Below are 7478 nucleotides of genomic sequence, written 5' to 3'. Positions count from 1 at the left end.
CTAAAAAGGACAAGGTTTTTGGGGATGATAGCAGTGCAGGTTCGGTTAACGAGTAGTGCAAATGTAAACATGCGACAAAGTGCTGGTTAACAAAGTAGGTAGTTTCAAATGTATAATATACTCTAGCTAGAAATTGTTTTCATTACATATAGTAACGCGACAGCTCGTAACTCCACAAATGGTAACGGCTAATAGATAAACTAAAACTATTCGTAACGCCATAATTCGTAACGCCGACATTTAGATTTTTAAACAACTACTGAGGTTAAATTGTTAACTGCAAAAGTTTTGAACGATCAAAAATTATGCTCATTTTGATATTTTATATTCTCGTGGACGGATTAACGAATTCCGCTATTTTTTATTATTTTAGATTTTTTCTTTGGCATTTACACTGTTATGCAGAGGTTTATTCAAATTTCTCTTTTGAGCTTATACCGGGTGGAAGAAAGGGAACGATATTCTTGTGTTTAGTTTGAGACAAGTACTTTGCCCTCACTGCAGGGTAGGTAAAATCGCCCTGGGAGGCACATTGGTAAAAATTTGCGTCGAACCAGCTGTTCGTCGCAAATATTTGCGTGCTCGAAGTAAATTGTACTAGTGTGGACGTGTTCGTCGCATAAATCGGACGCAAGAATTTTCGACGCACACAACGCACACGCTCCATCGGTTGTCGGTTTTCGAGTAAAGATCAAATGATTTGAGCACCGCGTCCTCACTGGTAAAAATTTGCGATGCAAATTCTTGCGACGCGATTTCTTTCGATGAATCATTAGTTCAATACGCACGAAAAATTTACCAATGCGGACGCGCCATAAGGCTATTCGCGGTGTGCAAGTACTTGGAAGGGAATTGAGAAACGATCGTGCGCGAATAGCGCAACTTTCTTAAATAATTCATGTTGTCAATTGAAATTGTCAAATTGACGTACATTCCATATCTAATGTCATTGAAGAAGAAAAATTATATGTTGCTCCACAATATGGATATGATATGCAATTATTATATAAAGGTAAATTTAATTAATTGTATTTTGCTTGCAGTATTGCATTTTAATAACTAATTTTATTTACTTTATACAACTGTTTGCGTTTTAATAACATAACCTGAATCTTATTTTTTCTTCTTATTATTTTTTTGGACTATGGCCTTGACAATTATCCAGTAACCAGGACTAATATAATTGGCCAATATAATTAAAAGTGCGAATAAAGTTGCAGAGCGTAGAAATAGGTGTCGTTTTTTCCGAACTTGCACGGTCCCAATAGTTGGGATTTAATTTCAGTATTTTATAAATGTTAGAATATTTCAAAGGGAGTGGTGAACTTTAAGAAAAAAAAACACAGTTTAATTGGTATACCCGGTATACAGTGACAATTTAACTGTAGCAACAATTTTACAACAACGATATTGTTAAAGAATAAGGCTATAATAACATATTAAAAAATCACTTAAATCGGACAACAGGTTTAGGAACTTCGAGACATCAAAAATGACCGATTTTTAAGGTGGTGCGTTAATTTCTTGGAGTAGTGTATAAAAATTTTGATTGTTTTAGTAAAAGTTTATTATTAATAGGCTGGTCAATAAGTTTTGCGGATTGATAAGAAAAACAGAATTATATGGTTTGAAATACAATTTATTATATTGTATAGTCTCCCTAAACATCAATACACTTGTTCCAACGACATTTAAAATTTATGAATTCGCTAGGGGCCAAATCTGGTGAGTACGGTGAATGTTCCAACAATTCGAACTGTAATTCATAGATTTTAGCCGTTGTCAAAAGGTTCATATGACACAGGGCATCATCCTGATGAAAAATAATTTTATCTCCTGCAAACCAGGTCTTTCTCACGAATATTATCCTTCAACTGGCCTAGAAGATTACAATAATATTTAGGATTCATTGTGTTACCAGTTTGTAAGAAATCCACAAACAAAATTCCATTAGCATCCCAAAAAACTGATGCCAACGCCTTCTTGACCGCTTTCTGGACTAGTGATGTTGATTATAGTTGCTTTCGAGTATTCGTTACAAACCGTTACTTTTGTATAAAGCAATCATTTACAGTATTCATTACTTTATATAACAATAAAATACTGAAAACGTTTGTTTTCTATACTTCCACAAAATTTATTACAACTATGTGACTACAGCTGTTTCGGCAGAGTGCCTTTCTCAAGTGATTTAGATTACTATGGGTTTGCCTTTTAAGTCTTTAACTGAAGAGGTTGAGGAGTGGGGAGCTGTTTGTCTCGAGTTGGTCATTCAGAATTATATCTGTATTTTTCAATTTATTAATTTCCATAGATTCTAATAAAGATAGCTTAAGGCCTTCATTTGAATAAGCAGAATTTGAAACTGTTTATTAAAAGAATGATTATGATCTAGAAGGTGAAGTGCGTATGTAGAAATGTCTGTTTTTTTATTATTGAAAGCCCGTTTGTGTTCTGCTATCCGTTTGTCAAAGGTTCTGCCAGTTTGACCGATGTAAGTTTTCGGACCGTCACCACAAGTTAGTTTGTAAACACCACTCTGTACTTGTTTTCTCTTTCGGCTCTTATTGTTCTTTAATATATTTGCTTAAGTTGTTGTTCGTTCTGAAAGCTGGTGTTATTCCTTTCTTTTTATGTATCTGGCTATCTTTGTTGTTATCTTGCCGGTATACGTGATAGATCACAAGGTACTGGGTTCTTTCTGTGGTGGTGGATAGACTAATTTCAGGGCTTTCTTATGGAGTTTTTGGTTTAAAATTTTGTTAATTGTTTGTTCGTTATAGCCATTATACACTGCTATTTGTTTAATGATGTTCAGTTCTATCTCGAAGTTATTTTTTGACACGGGAATTTCTGTCAGTTTATGTATCATGCTATGGTAGGCTGCTATTTGTGTTGTGTAGGATGGGATGATGAATTGTGTATAGTTGTGTCAGTATGGGTAGGTTTATGATATACGGAGAACTCATGTTTGTTGTGTAGTCTGGTAATTGTTACGTCTAGAAAGTTAATGGACTTATTCTGTTCCGTTTCTATTGTAAACTCAATATTACTATGAAATGAATTAATGTATGATAGAAATTGGTCAAGTTGCCTATTAGTTCCTGTAAAGCATACTAGTATATCATCCACGTATCTCAACCAATATAAGAACTGTTTAAATACGGGATGTTTAGAAATTGTTGTTTCAAGCTGGTTCATAAATATATCTGATAGCAATGGGCTTAGAGGATTACCCATAATAAGTCCTGCACTGTTGTTTGTGTATATTTGATTATTGAATTCAAAATAGTCTTGATTTATGCAAATTTCAAGAAGGTGTAAAATTTCAGATGCAATGATCGGATTTGTACTATTGTGGTCTAAAAGATTTTTAACTAAAACAAAAGTTTCTGTAGGAGGAACACTAGGAAAAAGATTTTTTACGTCAAATGAGATTAGTCTGGAGTTGTTGGGCAATTGAAAATCTTGTATTTTATTAACTAGCTCTAGTGTATTTTTTACGGTGAATTTAGGTGAAAATTTAGAGTATTCTGTAATAATATCTGACAGTTTTTTTGAAAGTTTATATGACGGAGCTGTATAAAAGGAAACTACAGGCCTTATTGGGTGGTCAGGTTTGTATAGTTTAATATATATATATATATATATATATATATATATATATATATATATATATATATATATATATATATATATATATATATATATATTATCGGTTTACAACGTTCTCCGTCTTCCGATACCCGTTCGCCATTCCTCTCTGTCCGCACATTGATCTACTTGCAGACCTCTTTCATCCATGGCTTTGTTTATTCCTGCCTGCCAACTTTTCCTCGGTCTACCTCTTCTTCTTCTACCTTGCGGTTTCCAGTGTTGTATTTGTTTTGGAATTCTGTCTTCGTGCATTCTTTGTACGTGACCAAACCATCGCAGTTGTATTTAATTGATTTCGTCATTTATTGTATGTGTGACCTTCATTATTTCTCGTATTCGTTCATTGGTGACATGTTATCTTCTTGATCTTCCTGCAGCTCTTCTCCAGAAATCCATTTCGGTGACCTCTAACATTCGTTTTGCTTTTTCCTTCATAGGCCATACTTCGCAGCTGTATGTTATGATGCTTTTCACTACGGCGTTATAGATCTTTTTCTTGTTTTGGTTTTTTACCTGCTTGTCCCAGAGTACGGAGTTTAGGAGCGTAATTGCTTTCCTGCCCTGAGTATTTCGTTCTTTAATGGCTCCGTCCAGTGTTCCATCATTCGTGATTTTCATACCCAGGTATTTATATTCGTTACATTTACTGATTGTTTCTCCTCCTTCTAGTATCAAGTCCTGCTGCGTTCCGCCGATATTCATATATTTGGTTTTTCTTATGTTGATCTCTAGTCCCCATTTCCTGTATTCCTCTATTAGCTTTCTTGTCATGTAACATATATCATCGTAGTCTTGTGCTATTAGTATTTGGTCGTCTGCGAAACAAAGAGTATATCGTATATGGTCATTTAGTGGGAGTCCCATGTTCTTGCATTTCCGTTTCCAATTTTTAAGAGCTTGTTCTAAATATATTTTAAAAAGTGTTGGAGAGAGGCAGCATCCTTGTTTGAGCCCTTTATTTGTCAGAAATCCGTCGGTGAGTTTTATAGTTTAATAAAAGAGTATAATTTAGGAGGTTGTCGGTCCATAATATTAAGGTATTTCTGTTCTGTTGGACTTAATATTGATTTTGAATTTTCAATGGCTAGTTTAATTTGTTTTAGGTATTTTTCTGTGGGGTCTTTGTTTAGTGTTATACTATTTTGGTTATTTAAAAATTCTATTGTTTTATTATTATAGTCTCTTTTATCTATAGCAATAGTAGTGTTACCTTTGTCTGCTTTTGTAAATATTATGTCATGTTTTATTGATTTATTTTTAATTGAAACGGCTATTTGGTTTTCTTTGTAACAGGAATTATTAGTTTCACTACAAATATCGGTAATAGATTTTACAATTATGCTTTTTTCTATGTTCTTGGCAGTTTTGTTTAACGCTACTTCACATTCTACACCTAAATATTCTAAATTTTTTTGATTATTATGTTGAGGCAAGTTGTGTTTGAATCCTTTCTCTAAAAGTTCTATCTCGCTATTATTGAATTTAGTATCTGTTAAGTTTATAAATCTATTGAAAAAACTATGATTTGAAATTTTTTTTTATAATGAGTATTGAGTTTTTTACTATTGAAAATTAGATTATTTAGTTTTTTACACTGTGTATTAAATTTTTTGTCTATTATATTATCTACTTCAGTTCTTACTTTCGAATCTAGGATATCAAATTCTATATTATCTAATATCTAATGCAATTCTGAATGACATATCTTAAGATAAACAGCTATAATATCTCGTTTTCTGTACTGGGTGCTCCTATCCCGTTTCAGCCATCTGGTTTGGCCCTGATGGATACCTGCTAGGGCAGCGGCACTGTGGTTGTTGGTTTTTAACTGTGGTTCGTTACTTTGATTATACTATGATTACTTTTGTTACTTTTGTATTTGAGTACCGGTAATCATATCGAGAAACGTATTTCTCAGTAGGTAGGTATTTTGTATAAAGTAATCATTTACAGTATTCGTTACTTTGATTACTATGATTACTTTTGTTACTTTTGTATTTGAGTACCGGTAATCATATCTAGAATCGTATTTCTCAGTAGGTGGCTATTTTGTATAGGTATTCCGATATAACAATGACCTTCACCGATCTGTTTAAGGGATAAAAATGATTTGATTACTATGATTACTTTTGTTACTTTTGTATTTGAGTACCGGTAATCATATCGATAATCGTATTTCTCAGTATGTAGGTATTTTGTATAGGTATTCCGATATAATTACGACCTTCACGAAGTACGAAGTAATCAGAGTAATCAAAGTAATCAAAGTAACGATTTACCTCTCTGTATAGTAATCGTTACTTTCGGTATTCCTCAGTAACGAGTACTTTGTAACGAATAATTACTTTTTCAACATCACTATTCTGGACAACCTCAGAGCCGAAGTACCAGGTTCACACCACTCTTGTTTTAATTCAGGATCATGATGATAGACCCAAGTCTTATCGTTAGTGATGAATCGACGTATAAAATCTACTTTATCCTTTTGAAAACAGTCTAAATATTGCTGAGAAAGTCGCATTCGAATGTGTTTTTGTTCCATTGTGAGCGAATGCGGCACCCATTGTGAACACAGCTTTCTGAAACCCAATACTTCAATCAAAATATTACTTACAATGCCCAATGCGATGTCTGTCTAGGGCTCCTACTAAATCTCATTAAATCGACGATTTTCCAATAGGATATCCTGTACTTTTTCTACGATTTATGGCGTTGTTGCTGTTTTTGGACGTCCTTGACGAAGTTCAGCTTCAAGGCTTGTACGACCACGTTTTAATTCAGCAGCCCATCTTTCTGCCGTACTGATTGACTGCAAAGAGTCCTTATACACTTTCAACATTCGTTCATTAATTTCCTTTACTTTTCAACCTTCCAAAAATAATTCAATCACTACACGATACTTGATTTTTTCCATTGTAAAAAAATACTTAACACGTAGCTACTACATGGCTTGTAAACAAACAATGAATTGACAGATTGAAATGAAGCTTGATATATTAAAGGTCATATGAAAAGTGTACCAACATAACAAAAATAATTAAGCTAGTAGCAAGGCCCCCTCTTATCGAACCGCAAAACTTATTGAACAGTTTATTATTTAACAAAAAAGCTAACAAAAATTGCCTTTCAATTGGATTAACAAAAAAAAATGAAATTACCCACTTCACAGGTTAAATTAAATATAAATATAGTCATGCATTTTAAACACCAAACACAATATTATTAACGTATACAATATATTTTTTTAATTTGTTAAAAAGTGGATTTAAGACATGCACATTGTTATAAAAGATCTATTGATAATTTTTATTTTTATCTACTACAAAACAAGGATGGTCTTTTTCAATGCTTAGTTTTAGTTTGTATAATTACCTGCTTAACTTAAGGGTTCCTGAAACCCCAAGTCTGATAAAAAGTGAAAATAAGATTCTTAAAATATTGTCATTTTTGTTCATTAGAATCAGAATAAATACGTTTAGATTTGGATTAGATATAGCCCACTGAAGGAAGTGCTAAAATCGGCAGCATTGCTTATTCCATTACGTCGGAGATGAGGATGATAATGGCGACGGAGAATAGAGTGTTAGAATAAGCGCGAATCGGGTGCGTTATGTGTGAAGTGGGGACCGTCTCGTTTATATTCGACGGCGCGCTGTTGCCATGTTTAGGGTATATATCTAATTTAAAACTAAACAGTCTGTATGTATTCATATTATTGTCAGATCAATTTAAAATATTATCGATTAATATTTTAAATGTGTATTTATGCGTGTTTTTTAGCCTCAAGTGAATTTTATAGAAATTCACTTTTCAAATGAGCG

At 33.1% G+C, this 7478-nt stretch overlaps 1 protein-coding gene across 2 annotated transcripts in view; it reads right to left on the bottom strand.

The window, feature by feature from the left end:
• The window catches only part of LOC126889639 (semaphorin-1A), a 584815-nt gene that overhangs the window by 34446 nt on the left and 542891 nt on the right, over positions 1 to 7478 (bottom strand). The gene's annotated exons all lie outside the window — the stretch shown is intronic.

Source organism: Diabrotica virgifera, chromosome 8, assembly GCF_917563875.1.
Source record: "Diabrotica virgifera virgifera chromosome 8, PGI_DIABVI_V3a".
Classification (NCBI taxonomy): Eukaryota; Metazoa; Arthropoda; class Insecta; order Coleoptera; family Chrysomelidae; genus Diabrotica; species Diabrotica virgifera.
This window is presented reverse-complemented; position numbering and strand designations above follow the sequence as displayed.